Source organism: Xyrauchen texanus, chromosome 32 (assembly GCF_025860055.1).
Source record: "Xyrauchen texanus isolate HMW12.3.18 chromosome 32, RBS_HiC_50CHRs, whole genome shotgun sequence".
In the NCBI taxonomy this organism is placed as follows: domain Eukaryota; kingdom Metazoa; phylum Chordata; class Actinopteri; order Cypriniformes; family Catostomidae; genus Xyrauchen; species Xyrauchen texanus.
Genome location: NC_068307.1, coordinates 2004330 through 2022500, shown reverse-complemented (window position 1 = coordinate 2022500; position 18171 = coordinate 2004330).

Here is an 18171-nt window from a genome sequence, read left to right as displayed (position 1 = left end):
AATGTGGAAACTCCGGTAAGAGGTAAGCACTGAGTTGTAATCAATCAGTCTGTTGTGTCTCTCAGCTGTGATGAGCCTTAATGCTGAAGTTGTTTGTTTAAAGCCGTTTAAAGCTATTTCCTAGCTTTAGTAATGTAGTAATAATACGAGCAATCACGGAGCGCTGTTCTATGTAAACAATGACTGACGGATTCACTTCACGTCACCAACTGGCTCATATTACACACAAAAACGATCTTTTGACACCACCTGCTGGCTAACATATGTAATGTAAAAAAAAAAATAGATATAAAGAGACACATAGCCTACAGTAAATCTTAACACATATGCACTAGTCTTAAACTTTAGTTTAGGATGACGAACACAAGCGGAGTGATACACACACAGTGAAGTGTCCGAGTGCTGATGGTGTCAGACCATCAGTGCTCATGGAATGTCTCTCGTCCAATCAGATTCGAGAACCAGAACTAACTGTTGTGTGTGTGTGTGTGTGTGTGTGTATACTTTCTCTCTCTCTCACTCTATATATATATATAATATATATAATATATATGCATGTTTCCTAATTCTCTAATGACATTAGGGTAATTTTATGATTTCAGTACAGTAAAAATATTACATATCACACCTTTAAAACAAGATAACTATACTTGAAAAGCACGCGTGTGTGACTTAATTGCATTGGCACGTTCACGTAAGAACAGATGCATGTGCGACACCCCGAAGAGCAGCGCTGTTTACAACTGAGGAGGAGGAACTCTGTAGAGAAGCTTTGTTGGTTTTGGATTAGATCTGTATTTGTAGCTGTATGTATACTCACAATGGTGCATTTGTGTGGTCATCCTGGATGTCTCAACCGAGAGAAAAATGTGTGATTACGTCCGAACATGCCAACGCGAATACGACAAATTCACATTCTAGCGATGATTTATAGTTAAAGAGTACTTAAATAAAGATCTTTTTCACACCAATAGTGATCTTTACGCTTTTGATGATATTCATTTCACCAGTGGAGTCGTATGGATGACATTTCTGCTGACTGTCTGTGCTTTTTGGAGCTTCAGTGATCATCACCATCCACTTGCATTTTAAGGACCTACTGAACCAAGACATTTTTTCTATTTTTCTTCAAATGTGTTCTGCTGAAGGAAAGAAAGACTTACACATCTGGGATGGCATGAGGGTGAGTAAATGATGTGAGAATTTTCATTTTTGGGTGATCTGTCCCTTTAAAGCTGGCGTAAAGCTTGTTGAGGTGGCAGTTTTGCATGCATAAAGACTTTCATACACGGCAACGAAAGATCCAGAATACAGCACACAAATAGCATGGATTATGTATATGATCATTTTATGGTGCTTTTCTCATTATTTGAGATGCAATTCAAACTTAAAAACTCACATTATGTCCCACTAAGGCATACAAGACAATGAGCCAATAAGCAATGAGCCAATAAAGCAATGAGTAAATGATGGCAGAATTTTCAATGTACATTAAATTTATGCATTTGGCAGACACTTTCATCCAAAGTGACTTACAGTGCATTCAACATATACATTTGATCTGTTTGTGTGTTCCCTTTTAAAGTGTAGCCTTTGGTAAAGTATTGAAATTCTGCAAAATGAGTTCAATTCGGAAGTTTTGATGGCGTAGGCAAAAAGTCCGCTTTAGGGAAATATCGTTATGACAGGGTGCTGGTCTGGCTGACAGTGTTCTGATTCATCCCCAAGGTGTTCAGTTGGGTTCAGGTCTTGGCTATGTGCAGAACAGTCAACACTGCCAAAAATGTTTCTTACAGAGTATTTTCTTTCCTTTTATTCCAGTAAAAATATCTAAACATCTTTAAAATAAGAATGGGATGCGGTATTACGACTTGCTTTCGTAGAAATCTCACAAAATTTGGTGCGGTTAATGCTTAAAACAAGAAAAACCTAATTGCCAATTGGGTAAGAAAAATAAACTTGTTTTCCCTTTTATTCAAAGCGACTTACAGAGCCCTTATTACAGGGACAATCCCCCCGGAGCAACCTGGAGTTAAGTGTCTTACTCAAGGACACAATGGTGGTGACTGTAGGGATTGAACCAGCAACCTTCTGATTATCAGATTACCAGTTATGTGCTCAAGACCACTACACCACCACCACCACTCTCAGTATTGTCATTCTGAAACAGAAAAAAGCCATACTCAAAAAACTGTTGCCAAAATGTTGGAAGCACACAATTCCCAAAATGTTGAGATTTAATGGGCCTAGTCAACCCTGTTAATTAGAAGGGGGTGTCCACATACAGTTATTTTAATCATGTAGTGTACCATCCTGGCCCTTTTCATGTCCGGAGAGCTGAGACACTCCTGGCTCCATACCAAAGAGTAGTGTTCAAATAATCCATCAGGGATTAAATGGGATCACCAGTGGGTGCGGTAATCACATCCTACACAGCTAAACAGTAATCAATACCTCTGACCTATTCTCTGCTCAATCAGTTTGGAGCAAAGGCCTAGCGGAGAGCACTCCTCTAGTTCAGCCCTTTATTGTTTTTAATGTGAGACAATGGATTTGGTGTGGCAGATGAGGACAGTACACCTTTTCAAGTGGTGCCTTGTGAGAACTAGGAGAAAGAGAGGAAAAGGAATACGTTTAAGCCGAATATGTCCAATATGGTGAAATGACCAGGCAGAAACTAATGGAGAAGTTGCTTTTTGTGTTTGACACATTTGAAATGCATTTTTCATGCTGGCACTGCATTCTGCAATGAATTACTGGCCTCGGCATATCTGATATGAATTGCTCCTGGTGTTTGAAAGGTCAGATAAGTGTGAAATATATTCAGACTCAGGAGAGATTACTATGAATGAGGGCTTGTTGTGCTGTGGTAAATTACATTTCCTTGTACCACTTTCAATTGAAGTGATGAGTCATGCTAAGTACATGCTAACTAGAGATTGCTGATACACATAGACATTCAAATTATTCCAGCACATAGAATAGAGTTAGTGGTGATATTGGTTGATAGCATGGAGAAAACAAAAGCTTAAATACTTAAAAATGATGCAGGGCATATACTAAATGGGCATATACATTTTAAAAAATGGCCTTTATTTTTAAATGGCTTGGAGTGTTATGTTGACCACTAATCTCTGAATCAGATTTTTGTTAGGCCAATATGAGCACCATGGCTCAATGTGTCAGATCGTGCATGCTAACCATTTGGCCACAGCTGGGTTTGACACTTTTGTGCACTGTTATTCAAAATGATCATACAAATGTTGGGTTATCATGCTTTTAAACAAAGACAACACCAACAATCGGTGGAGTCAAGACCAATACCAAACCAACACCAAACCTCTTAAGATCCAGAACAAGACTAGATCGATCTAAGCCTGGGACCACATGTAGATTTCAACCAAAAAAATGGTTAAATCAGATTGTGTGTACTTAAATGTTTTTTCAGATTTATTTAAACCATACAAACACCAGAAACTCACAACATTCCCTTTATAAAATCCAGTTAGTGGAAGATTGTGCATACATGCACATGCTTTATTCTCCGCCCCGTCTACTCCCCAAAATAACCATATATGGAGATAACAACACCTGTATTTAGTATGCATAACCGAATTATCTCCATATGCATATTTCCATCCAGACATGTGATCTGCTTTGTTCAACAGTAACTAGGAAAATAAAATACAGACTGTAAACATTGCATGTCCATATAAGATAGATGTCGCTTCTAAAAATGATTTATTTGGTTAATCTTTCTCTTGTTTTAGAGTAAACGATATTTAAACAAAAAATGTATTATTTTCCCCTGCGATGGACTGGCGACCTGTCCAGGGTGTCCCCCGCCTTTCGCCCAATGTTAGCTGGGATAGGCTCCAGCCCCCCGCGACCCTGTACACAGGATAAGCGGTTGACGATGGATGGATGGATGGATGGATGTATTATTTTCATCCTATTGGCAAGTTATTTGAGTGTCAGATATTTGAAGCTAATCACATGTGTAAATGTAGGTGGGTCTGTAATACAAGTGTTAAAATGTATCGTTTTTCATAAGTGTTTCAATAAGTGGCAGTGGTGGCACAGTGGTTGAGGCTCAGGGTTACTGACCAGAAGGTTGGGGGTTCAAGCCCCAGCACCACCAAGATGCCACTGTTGGGCCCTTGAGTAAGGCACTTAACTCCAGGTTGCTCCGGGGGGATTGTCCCTGTAATAAGTGCACTGTAAGTCGCTTTGGATAAAAGCGTCTGCCAAATGCATAAATGTAAATGTAAATATCATAACATAGCAGTATGTCAGTAATGGAGAGAAAAATAAGTATTCATGTAACCAGTCCTTCTTGACCCGTGCCAAGCGGGAGCCAGTTCATGGGAGGTGGGCGAACTAGCGAGGAGGCTAAAGGCTACAGCCTCTAGTGTCAGTAGCTAGTGCGCCTCAATAAGTGGCAGTGGTGGCACTTGGGAGTGAGGTTTGCACATACCGCACAGCTATCACGTACCATCTGGCTCCTGTTACATTTATAAAGTCATAACCGGCCATTGTACTCGTGATTTGCGAGAAAATGAATAAAACGCACAGTTGTTGTAGCACCTCTACTGTTAGTTCCACCAGGAAACTGCAGCAAAATGTAAAACACTGCATGCAAAAGTTGCCAAAATCTAATGAGACTAGGTTGGGTTATTCTTATGAATTGTGCATAGGATCATTCTAATTTATCCTCAGAACTTTCTTTCAAAATCTGTTGTAAGATTTTTGTGAATCTGGCCCCATTCTTGCCCATTTCAATGAACTGCATTAAAGAAAATGTTCAATTTATTGCAGTATTCATTTCAAACAAAGGTGCCACTTTGCTTAGCGATTAAGTGGCCATTCAAAGCCATGGATTTCTCTGTGAAGGTGAAGATACCGTCCAGACCTGAGATTGAAGTAATTATCACCTTTAGTTTTTTTTGGAAATCAACTTGGGTCTTGTCTTAGATCATAACCCGAGACATAGACCAAGACAGCAAGTTTCAAGACCCATACCGAGACCGAGTAATGAGAGGTTTCAAGACCCAACCCCCTATTGTACATGTAATGTAAAAATACACAAAGCTAATCTAAGTTTTCTTACCCTTCAGGGTCAAGGTGTCCAGCCAGCCCATTCTCAGTAACATCCTACAGAGAGGATGAAACCGAGACAAACTAATGTTTGATGCAATCTGATCACATTCGACGTTTGCCAGTTTCTCTGTTTAGTGTTTCTGGATGTCCAATATGTTTCTGGCCTTCGGCTAAAAGTCCAGAGACGTTACTGAAAGGGGTACGGTTAGCCGAAACCGTTATCCCCATCAAAAATCAATAGGTTATTTTGAAGCCAACTCAGATCTGAAATGAACTGGGACGGTGAGCATTCGGTGAGCTGCACTCTTCAAAGTGAATTGTCCCGGATCGATAGCATCATGAATTATGCAAGTACATTTCAAAGAATACAACCCAAGTCCATCCTAAAAGATTTCACCAAACTGGGCTTTCCTGCCTTCAGGTTGCCACACTTAAGAGCACAAATGTCTGCATTTATGTCAGGTGTATAAATAGCTTAAACTTCAAAGATTGACCTCAAAGGATTCATCATTCCTCACTTTTATGTGGCCTCTGACCTTGTTGGCAACCAGGTGGGACTTTCCAATAGGAGCACGTTGATGGGGAAGGATGTTGACAGTATCCACTTCCTGTTGTCTGCTTGCTGTTCTTTTGTCAGTCCTCCCTGGACTCCTGTGTGGTCTTCCTTTGAGGAAATGGTAATTTCAGATATCCTTTGCATCTTTTGTTGCCTTGATCTTTACGTATCTGCTGTACCTCAGTGTACAACATATGAAAAGCTGTTATTTTGCAAGTTTCATTCGATTCTTTAGGTCTGCCTAAATCTGTGCTTGTATGGTAGGCTACAGCCATTCTGTCTTGTGACTTCAGTTTTAAGTCATGTTTAATGTGTTGCCAGTCGCAAAAGGCATCGTTATCAGTAAGCATGTTGATAAATGGTCTGCACTTATATAGTGCCTTTTTAACCTTTACACTGCGTCTCATTCACACACACATACACCAATGGCGCCAGAGCTGCCATGCAAGGTGCTAGCCTGCCATTGGTAGCAACTTTGGTTCAGTGTCTTGCCCAAGGACACTTCTGCATGTGGAGTCGTCTAAGCCGGGAATCAAACTACCAACCCTGCGATTAGTGGACAACCCGCTCTACCACCTGAGCCACAGTTGCCCTAATAGGGCCTTTTTAAGATGCTGAACATCATTTAAAGCATGCATGCAAAATATTTTCTCTCGTCTGCCTTTGCTCCATGACTTCATCGGACCATGCAAAGGCCGTTCAGTCTACTGCCTCGCTTATTTTAAGGTTGCACACTCAATAGGGAACAATGATGCACTGAACTGCCTCAAGTATCTGATTGCTTCATTTCCCCACTTCCATCTCAAATCTCAAGCTTGTTCAGAATAGTAGTCCCTGTGAAACAGGTTAGCAATTAGAATCACAGAAGTCCTTATATGCAAATATATTCAGAATTGTGTTGCCGTCTTATCCCGAGCGCAATTGATATTGCTATAAAGCAAATGTGAAAAAAATGACACAGAGCTTCAGAGGAATAAAGGGAAGTTGTAGAGAGCAGTTTTGCTGGTGTGCATTAATTAGATGTCTGCTGAAGACGAGAGCTTTTTTCACACACTGTCTCCAATGTGGCACAAATGTCCATCACTGCAGGGCAGCCACATCCGCACAGTGCCATACGAGGAGGTGAAGGAGTTATTTCCTCTCTTTTCTCACCTTCTCCATTTGTATTTTCTTGCCGCCTTCTTCAGAGATCATCTCTCTGTGTTAACGTCCCCATGAAATGCCTTGACAAGTGGAGGTTTATTTCATTTGTGGACGTTTTTCCCTATTGAAATTCCCTTTTTTTTTAAAATAGCAATTGTCTTTTGTTTACCTCACAGCCATGAACATGATTTGATGCTTGCTAACGCTAGTCAGATATATGTAGTATTATGTAGAGGGACGTTCCCATTCTGGAGAGCATTTTATTGGACAATATGCAGTATGAGTCATCCATATTTTTGGTCTTTTTTTTCCCGAAGTGAAAGACGGCAGGTGGATTTTGTCAACGCTAGCATAAAGATGACCTCAAAGCTAACAATCATGGCCTAAAAGCAACAAAACTGTAACATTTGACTTTATTTGACTCTATCTTAGCAACTGTTGCTGTCCGCCATCTTCATCTGACATGAGTCTATGGGACTTATTTGTGTTTGGGTAGTTTGAAGCAGAAATGTATATAAATTATCCAAAATTTGATCTTTAAAGGGGTGCCTTTTTATTGTTCTAATATGTTCCTTGAGGTTCACTTATTATGTTAGTCAGTCTGTCAATCGATTAAAATTTTTTATCAAATTAATTAATGAAATGCAGATCAATTAGTCGCACTTAATCGCATACATGCTTAGAAAGCCCCTCAAATAACAATCATTCAGAATGGTCATTAAAAAGATCATTAAAATGCATTACATTATTTTGGCACTCAAGTAAATCATTAAAAAACTCGATACAACATTTTGTTTTCACATTATTGAACATAAGCCAATCATTGGCCTACAGTTCACAGCAATCCATTTTGCAACTGTATACTTTATTATAAGGGCTTTGTATTAAATAAGGATGCGTCAATGTACACCTGCGTCAGATGGATGCTTTTAGACCATCTCAGATGTGCTGGGTCATAAACGTACCGTTTTTAGGTCGCCCTGTCACTTTAGACAAAGTTTGAAAATGAGAAAAACATGTCTTGAGATCCTTGCGTTTTGGATTTAATCTCCATTAAGCTGTGTTTGTTTGTCTCAACTTGTCTGCTCTGCTCTCGGTAAGTGTGGTTCGTTCTCTATTAGCTGTGCGTTGTCTATAAAGCGGTTTTCGCTTACTGCCCCCTGGAGAACACAGGAGGTACTCCAAGCTTGACTTGCTCAGGTATAAGGAATATTCCTTAATACAGTCCGGGAATATGATTAATGGCATACATTCGTAACGTGTTATTTTTTTGTATAAATAAACACACTGAATTTAATGGATTCAGTTGACTGCTCTAAATATTAGTAAAGTTTTTTTTTTTGTACAAAAAAACAGCAATATCTTTATAAAGCATGATCGATTTCCACCCTCATTCGGACTCTCTTTCAGAAACGCTCGGTTTTGCTGCCCACTGTTCTGATTGGCTCTCTGCTCTTGATTGACATGCTCTCTTTACTTGCCATCTCACTGCTCACCGCTACTGGGCGGGGCTATGGAAGTGATAAGGTAAATTAGGCTTTTATGTGTTGTTGTGAAGGCGGTCAGATGCAAAATCTATGACAGTGTGACATCACAATGTGGAGGAAGCAGTTAACGAGCTGTTTTGGCAGCTTGGTTTCAACAATGCTCTTTTTGCAGTGAGGAGAAAGTTTTGTGTGTTTTTATACTACAATGACCTTGTATGCCAAAAAGATCAAGGAAAATGTGATTCCTCATGTCATGACCCCTTTAAAGGAATATTCCTGGTTCAATACAAGTTAAGCTCAATTGACAGCATTTGTGGCATAATGTTGATTGAAAGAGACGCTAAGTACAGAGAGTGTGTTATGAGACATTATGAGCAGTTCTGTTCACTTGCACTAATGTTATAAGGTGTTCAATCGCTATTAAGTAACACTTTTCTCTTTTTAATTGACTGATTATTGTTTGACTACATTTTGTATTCATTCTCCACAGTTTTACTGTGAAATTCAACAATTTCATAATTACAAATTTCAGGTAAAAGTGCTTTGTAATGCATTGTTTCTGCCCACATAAGACTAATGTCCATTCAGTTTATGAGCATATTTATCCAAAAAATGCACTGTTCACGTCCATCTCCAAAGGTAAACACTGAGGGCGGACCTTAGCGAAGTGTCGGTCGATTGTAGTTGTGACCTTCATTTTTACAGCACAGTTTTTCTGAACCCCTTATTGCTTCTCGTTTTATTCAACCACAGTTACTGTTTCAGATTCTGTCTCTCAAAAAAATGTTTAAATCTCTGCTCTCACAGTCTCTGTCTCCTTTGCTGGTTTAAATTCAGAACACACACAGACACAACACAAACGTTCTGAGATTCACAATTTCCTGATAAAGGCGTTAAATCTTATACATTGTTGCCCTAGAAACCTCCCTTACCCCTCCCTCTATCACCGCTCCTCTTCTCTCACTTCTAAACAGCATTGTGCATTAATAAACTAACACCCTTATCTATTCATCAGGAGTGTGTGTGTGTGTGTGCGTGTGTGTGTGTGCATACATCCAAGAGCGAGAGAAAGAGAGAGAGAGCAAATGACTGTGTGTCTGTGCACCTGTCCACTACAGATAATCCCACAAATTAGTCCAATGTCAGTGTCACACTGTATGGAGCTCTGTTGGCAGGCAGCTTGGACAGCAGTGTAGAGAGAGAGAGTGAGAGAGAGAGCGAGAGAGGTTGAGTTGTGAACATGACTGCAGTGAGGTAGAGAGATGATCATGTTAATCCGTTTTCAATGCAGACGTCGAACCTCTAGCTGAGCACAGCTCTCTCTCTCTCTCTCTCTCTCCCCCTCTCCCAACAATTTAAAGACAGATACACAAACAGCAACTGATCTGCTGTATTATGTATATTTTACAAAGGAATGTTTTAATTAGCTGAAATGAATACATACAGTTTTTGCCCTAGCGCCGTCCTACAGGTCTCCCTCAATATGGCATGATAAGCTGCAAGATATCAAACCCAAACGTATAAGCAGTCTGATCTCATGATATTTACATTGCAATGGCAACATATTTGCAAACCAAAATTATGTGTTGCTTTACACGTTCGGTTGAAGTTTTCCTGTGAAATTTTCAGCAGTGGCGCCAAAAGCAAGTGAAATTGTGTCGTAATCAGACAAGGTTATTACCTAACCGATAGTGTATTGACAGATAAATGAGAAGTGAACAAAACAGACATCCTTACCCTTACCCTTAACCAACACCTAAACCTAACCGATAGTGTATTAACAGATAAATGAGAGGTGAACAAAACAGACATCCTTACCCTTAACCAACACCTAAACCTAACCGATAGTGTATTAAAAGATAAATGAGTGGTGAACAAAACAGACTTCCTTACCCTTAACCAACACCTAAACCTAACCGATAGTGTATTAACAGATAAATGAGAGGTGAATAAAACAGACATCCTTACACTTAACCAACACCTAAACCTAACCGATAGTGTATTAACAGATAAATAAGAGGTGAACAAAACAGACATCCTTACCCTTAACCAACACCTAAACCTAACCGATAGTGTATTAACAGATAAATGAGAGGTGAACAAAACAGACATCCTTACCCTTAACCAACACCTAAACCTAACCGATAGTGTATTAACAGATAAATGAGAGATGAACAAAACGGACATCCTTACCCTTAACCAACACCTAAACCTAACCGATAGTGTATTAACAGATAAATGAGAAGTGAACAAAACAGACATCCTTACCCTTAACCAACACCTAAACCTAACCGATAGTGTATTAACAGATAAATGAGAAGTGAACAAAACAGACATCCTTACCCTTAACCAACACCTAAACCTAACCGATAGTGTATTAAAAGATAAATGAGAGGTGAACAAAACAGACATCCTTACCCTTAACCAACACCTAAACCTAACCGATAGTGTATTAACAGATAAATGAGAAGTGAACAAAACAGACATCCTTACCCTTAACCAACACCTAAACCTAACCGATAGTGTATTAACAGATAAAGGAGAGGTGAACAAAACAGACGTCCTTACCCTTAACCAACACCTAAACCTAACCGATAGTGTATTAACAGATAAATGAGAAGTGAACAAAACAGACATCCTTACCCTTAACCAACACCTAAACCTAACCGATAGTGTATTAACAGATAAATGAGAAGTGAACAAAACAGACATCCTTACCCTTAACCAACACCTAAACCTAACCGATAGTGTATTAACAGATAAAGGAGAGGTGAACAAAACAGACATCCTTACCCTTAACCAACACCTAAACCTAACCGATAGTGTATTAACAGATAAATGAGAGGTGAACAAAACAGACATCCTTACCCTTAACCAACACCTAAACCTAACCGATAGTGTATTAACAGATAAATGAGAAGTGAACAGAACGGACATCCTTACCCTTAACCAACACCTAAACCTAACCGATAGTGTATTAACAGATAAATGAGAGGTGAAAAAAACAGATCTCATTACCCTTACCCTTAACCAACACCTAAACCTAACCGATAGTGTATTAACAGATAAATGAGAGGTGAACAAAACGGACATCCTTACCCTTAACCAACACCTAAACCTAACCGATAGTGTATTAACAGATAAATGAGAGGTGAACAAAACGGACATCCTTACCCTTAACCAACACCTAAACCTAACCGATAGTGTATTAACAGATAAATGAGAAGTGAACAGAACGGACATCCTTACCCTTAACCAACACCTAAACCTAACCGATAGTGTATTAACAGATAAATGAGAGGTGAACAAAACGGACATCCTTACCCTTAACCAACACCTAAACCTAACCGATAGTGTATTAACAGATAAATGAGAAGTGAACAAAACGGACATCCTTACCCTTAACCAACACCTAAACCTAACCGATAGTGTATTAACAGATAAATGAGAAGTGAACAAAACGGACATCCTTACCCTTAACCAACACCTAAACCTAACCGATAGTGTATTAACAGATAAATGAGAAGTGAACAGAACGGACATCCTTACCCTTAACCAACACCTAAACCTAACCGATAGTGTATTAACAGATAAATGAGAGGTGAACAAAATGGACATCCTTGCCCTTAACCAACACCTAAACCTAACCGATAGTGTATTAACAGATAAATGAGAAGTGAACAAAACGTACATCCTTACCCTTAACCAACACCTAAACCTAACCGATAGTGTATTAACAGATAAATGAGAAGTGAACAAAACGTACATCCTTACCCTTAACCAACACCTAAACCTAACCGATAGTGTATTAACAGATAAATGAGAAGTGAACAAAACAGTACATCCTTACCCTTAACCAACACCTAAACCTAACCGATAGTGTATTAACAGATAAATGAGAAGTGAACAAAACGTACATCCTTACCCTTAACCAACACCTAAACCTAACCGATAGTGTATTAACAGATAAATGAGAAGTGAACAAAACAGACATCCTTACCCTTAACCAACACCTAAACCTAACCGATAGTGTATTAACAGATAAATGAGAAGTGAACAAAACAGACATCCTTAACCAACACCTAAACCTAACCGATAGTGTATTAACAGATAAATGAGAAGTGAACAAAACAGTCATCCTTAACCAACACCTAAACCTAACCGATAGTGTATTAACAGATAAATGAGAGGTGAACAAAACAGACATCCTTAACCAACACCTAAACCTAACCGATAGTGTATTAACAGATAAATGAGAGGTGAACAAAAAAGACGTCCTTACCCTTAACCAACACCTAAACCTAACCGATAGTGTATTAACAGATAAATGAGAAGTGAACAAAACAGTCATCCTTAACCAACACCTAAACCTAACCGATAGTGTATTAACAGATAAATGAGAGGTGAACAAAAAAGACATCCTTACCCTTAACCAACACCTAAACCTAACCGATAGTGTATTAACAGATAAATGAGAAGTGAACAAAACGGACATCCTTACCCAAATTTTTTTTAAAGAAAAGGATGGAGGAGGCTATATTTTTATTATTATTATTATTACTATTATTATTTTGGTAATCAGTTGATCCATTGAATTGGTAATAAAAGTGTCTAAACTTTTTTGGGGTCGCTGTATTTTACCTTATTCTGGTAAATGATTCTGCCGAAATGCTTTTTTTTTTCTTTCTCACAGCCTAATGACTCAATGACAGTTTCCAGAAGTGTTTTAAACTGACAAGACTGCAAGAACTAGTGAAAAGGGTGTCATCGCCTCCACTGCTCCAGGCACATTTCCAGTGACAAATGTGTGTGACTTGGAATCAAATGTGTTCAGTGTGCAGGTGTTTTAGGGGCACAGGTGTGCGTGTGTGTGTGTGTGTACTGGGGTTGTGTTCCACAGAGCATAACCAGGCGTTGTTAATGAATTAATGAGAGAGACGCACTCACAGGGGGGTTTTGATTAGATAATAATACCATGAATTGTGGGCTTCATGGAGGTTGTTGTGAGACAGATGAGGCTCCTGGGAGGTGCAGATCGCTGGAGGACACAGGCTGGAGCTGCCCATTAACAGAATATTCTGGGTTAATTACAAGTTAAGCTCTATTGAAAATTTAATTATTTTATTATACCTCAGTTTGTAAAATCACCAAAAAAAAGTGTTCATTTTTATAGTTTTATTGTTATAGCTTGTCTATTGACAAAAATGCCCTTAAAAATGAGTCCGTATGTGTGTGTCTTCCGACTTCTCACGTGAACGCATCATCACACTTATGTCACGCGCTAGCTATGTGATGCGTCGACTGCTAGCAGGAAGCTTTTTTTATAAGTACGAAGGCAATACATCATATTGTGTATGTATATGTTTAACATGTACGGCCCTCAAGTCTTAGCTGCCTTGTTAACACTTGCCGTTTTGATCATAACCTTTTATGTGCATCAGTAAACATTTAATGTATATTGTTCATTTTTCACATATAGAAAATAGCATGTATTTGACCAAAATTAGTCAAAAGCAGACTTATGGGTCTTTTCCACTGCACGGGACGACTCGACTCTGCTCGCTTTTTGGGGGTTCTCCACTGTGGATGGTTTCTGGCACCTGGTACTGTTTTTAATACCACCTCGGTCAAGGTTCCAAGCGAGCCGAGCCGATACTACATTTACATTTATGCATTTGGCAGACGCTTTTATCCAAAGCGACTTACAGAGCCCTTATTACAGGGACAATCCCCCCCGGAGCAACCTGGAGTTAAGTGTCTTACTCAAGGACACAATGGTGGTGGCTGTGGGGATCGAACCAGCAACATTCTGATTACCAGTTCAGTGCTTTAGCCCACTGCGCCACCACCACTCCGTGTGGTCCACGATACTAAATGTGAAAATCCTGCAGATCACTGATTGGTCAGAAAGAATCGTCACTACCTGCGTCACTGGATTTGCGACACGGGACATCAACCCGCTAGTTTTAAAGATAGCAACAGCGGTGCAGACGGTCCACTCGTTAACGATGAATGAAATGACGCCACACATGGCTACCACCGGACCTACCAACAGAGTTGGGAATAGTTGAACGCGTAAAAGTAACAACAGAACCATCAAGGAAAAGTGGAAGTGGTTCGACCAAATGGACACTATCTAGACCGGCGAGCAATGGGAGGGAGAGCGCCCGGCTGGAGTACACGATGGAGGATGGTGCGTTTTGTTACATTAACTCTAAACTCTGCTTGAAAGCTTCACTTTATTTAGTTGCCCAGCTACTGGGAAGCTTCTAAAACAACCAGGACAATTTAACTGTTACACTTGTGTAAAATCACCATTCAACAACTGCTGCACAATGAGCTAGTAGCTAACAGCTAGCTTGTTTTGTGTCGTGTTTAAGATGATGTCACGGCAGTGGAGGCGGCGTAACTATGACGATCAGCCTATAATCCCATCCACGTTGAGGCGGCACTAAACTGCAGTGGAAAAGCAAGCTCAGAATAGTAAAGCGAGTCGAACCTTAACGTCCAGTGGAAAAGTGCCATTAGATGAATTACGGTTTCAAAATAAACATTCCCCAAGAAATATGCAAGAATGAACCTGGTGTCATCCATGTTTCCAAAACAAAGCACTTGAATGCGACATACTCGTAATTAGGTGGAAAGTAGGTCGATGACGCATCAAGGCATTTCAGCAAAGTGTGCTTTTATTTTTATTACAAACTGGGGTACGAGTGACAAATATTTTCTCTGATAATCGACAGCATGCCACAAATATTCAATAAACCATAATGTGTACTTAAGAAGAGAACGTTTCTTTTTCATGTTCGAAAGTCTTCCGTGACATTTTGAAATAAAATAAAACATCAGAAGGTAATAAAGTGCACGGTAGTCAAATAAATGGTGGCTTTTTAATGGACCTTATTACCCCACGAGGGGGTTTGGAGAAATGGTAGCTTGCATTTTAAAACTGTCTGGTACGTGATGCAATTTAAACCAAAGTTTTGGAAAGTTTTGTGACTTTACTGTATGTCATGGGTGTCACTTCTAACTGACTTTTTCGAACATTTAACGCACATTGAATGGAGCGTGAAGTCTAGTGTGAACGCACCTTTACTCTGTTATTTATGTACACTAGTACACACACCAATTATTGTCTCCTGTTACATAAGCTAAACTGGTTCTCTGTGGAATCACACGTGTGTGTGTGTGTGTGTGTGTGTGTGTGTGTGTGTGAAACATCCCCAAGGTCGATGTGTGTGGGATTGAATGAGAGCAGCAACCTCTCTGTGTCCCCTGCACAGTAAACAGCGCTCCTGAGGGACGTTGTGCTCATATGTTGTCTGTAACCCCAGGAGAACTTGCTTTACACTTCTCATTTGTAGTAATGTAAAGCGAGGTTTACTATAGGTCACGCTGAATGACCCCTCGCTGTATGTAACAACATCAGCAAATCCCACCACTGTGAAGAGGAAAGTAGATAGAGTTCAGCCGTTTCATTTAATCAGTAATGATCCAAACTTCTATCTAAATTTCTTCTTTGCACTTGTTTGACTTTAATTAGGACTCAGAATTTGAGCTGGGGTTAAAAATTCACACCACTGTATATGCAATGATATTTTATTCTCTTTCATTGCTTTTCTTCCAGGTCTTGAGGAGAAAAGAGAAACTAATCATCTGATTTAACATGGCTCTGCACTTCATACTGACAGTGAATGGAAAGTACATGGTTCTTGCAGATTGAAGATTAAAGGAATAGTTCACCCAAAAATGATCGTTTACTCCACCTTTGTCTTTCCAAACCTGTATGACTTTCTTTCATCTGTCGAACACGAACGAAAATATTTTGAAGAACGTACGAGGTGTATTTTTTCCATATAATGCAAGTCAGTGGCGAAGAAAACTTTCCAAAAAGCACATAAAGGTAGTGTAGAAGTAATCCATTCAATCTGAGTGGTATATTCCAAGTCTTCTGAAGAGATATGATCCTTTTGCATGAGAAAAATACCAAAAAATGACATTAAAATCTTTATATTGTCCACCATTGCGCTGTCATGAGTCAGCTACAGTGTTGTAAAATTTGTTGATCAAAAGAGAGTTTTATCTGCAAGTAAGTGTTAACATATTTGGGAATGGCCTTGTGTGTTTACATACTGTAGTTGTTCGTCATGCTAATGGTTTTGTTGTTGGGTTATTGGACTGAACGTGTGTGTGTTTGTTTGTGAGTCAGTTGTGGTGTTTCAGCTTCCTGTTGTGTTTGTTTATCTCTGTTACAGTAGATCAGTTTAATAAATGATATGTGTTTTTCTCCTTCCATTCTTATTAGCATTAGCAAAGCTGTGTGACTGAATATAACGGGTTACACACGCTAGTATGTTATGCTAACTCTGTCCTCTACAGCAAGCTACATGCTAATTTGAATGAATCCCAATTCACATACTATTCTTTCTATAAAAATGTAATTTTCCTTAATGTTTTGACACAGAACTCAAAATGTTTTGTCCTAATTTGGAACGCTCAATTCCCAATGCGCTCGAAGTCCTCGTGGTGGCGTAGTGACTCGCCTCAATCAGGGTGGTTGGGGACGAATCTCAGTTGCCTCCATGTCTGAGAACGTCAATCTGCACATCTTATCACGTGGCTAGTTGGTGGTGGTGTAGTGGTCTAAGCACATAACTGGTAGTCTGGTAATCAGAAAGACACTGGTTTGATCCCCACAGCCACCACCATTGTGTCCTTGAGCAAGGCACTTAACTCCAGGTTGCTCCGGGGGATTGTCCCTGTAATAAGTGCACTGTAAGTCATTTTGGATAAAAGCGTCTTCCAAATGCATAAATGTAAATGTAGTTGAGCGCGTTACCGCGGAGACATAGCGTGTGTGGAGGCTTCACTCTATTCTCCGCGGCATCCACGCACAACTCGCCACGCGCCCCACCGTGAGCGAACCACATTATAGCGACGACGGGGAGGTTACCCCATGTGACTCTACCCTCCCTAGCAACCAGGCCAATTTGGTTGCTTAGGAGACCTGGCTGAAGTCATTCAGCACGCGGATTCAAACTTGTGATTCCAGGAGTGATAGTCATCATCTTTACTTGCTGATAGAGAGCAGGACATTGGCCTACTGTGGCCTCACTATTCCTGAACTCCAAAGGGGACCCATCTGAACTATTTTAAATAATATTTGTGTATATATATATATATGCACAAGACTGACATCTTTTACCGCTTGATACATTTCTCACACCTCTTTTAAAAGATGAACTGTCAAGTTACAACTCTGAAGAGGAGAAGCCATTTTCTGTCATTCAGCTGCTGCCTCTTGTTGTTTTGAGCACAAATTCGTCATGGACGTGTAACCGGTCCTTTTCAACCTGATCCGAGAGGGATTTGAACCGGTGTCTCCAGCATGGGAGGCGGTCGCACTAACAAGGAGGCTAAAGGCTTCAGCCTCTAGTGTCAGTCGCTAGTGCACCTCTTGAGGTCAGGAGAGTGAGGTTTATACACACTGCACAGCTATCTATCAGCTGACCACCATTACACTTACCCTCATAAACCTCACTCCCATCCGGGTCACGGCACCACTGTGACACTCCTGTTCTACCCGCTCCATATGGGACTCAAACTGGCATCTCCAGCATGGGAGGCGGGCACGCTAACAAGGAGGCTAAAGGCTACAGCCTCTAGCGTCAGTCGCTAGTGCGCCTCTTGAGGTCAGGGGATTGAAGTACACATACCGCACAGCTATCACATACCAGCTGGCTCCCATTTCAAATGTGTTTTTTACCCATCTGTGCTATTTTCAATTGTTCATGTAGGAAAATGTGCTAGATGCATTTCCGGTGATGTGATGCTGTATGTGTGTGTGTGTGTCATGTGCTTTGGACTATGTATGTGCATCATGTG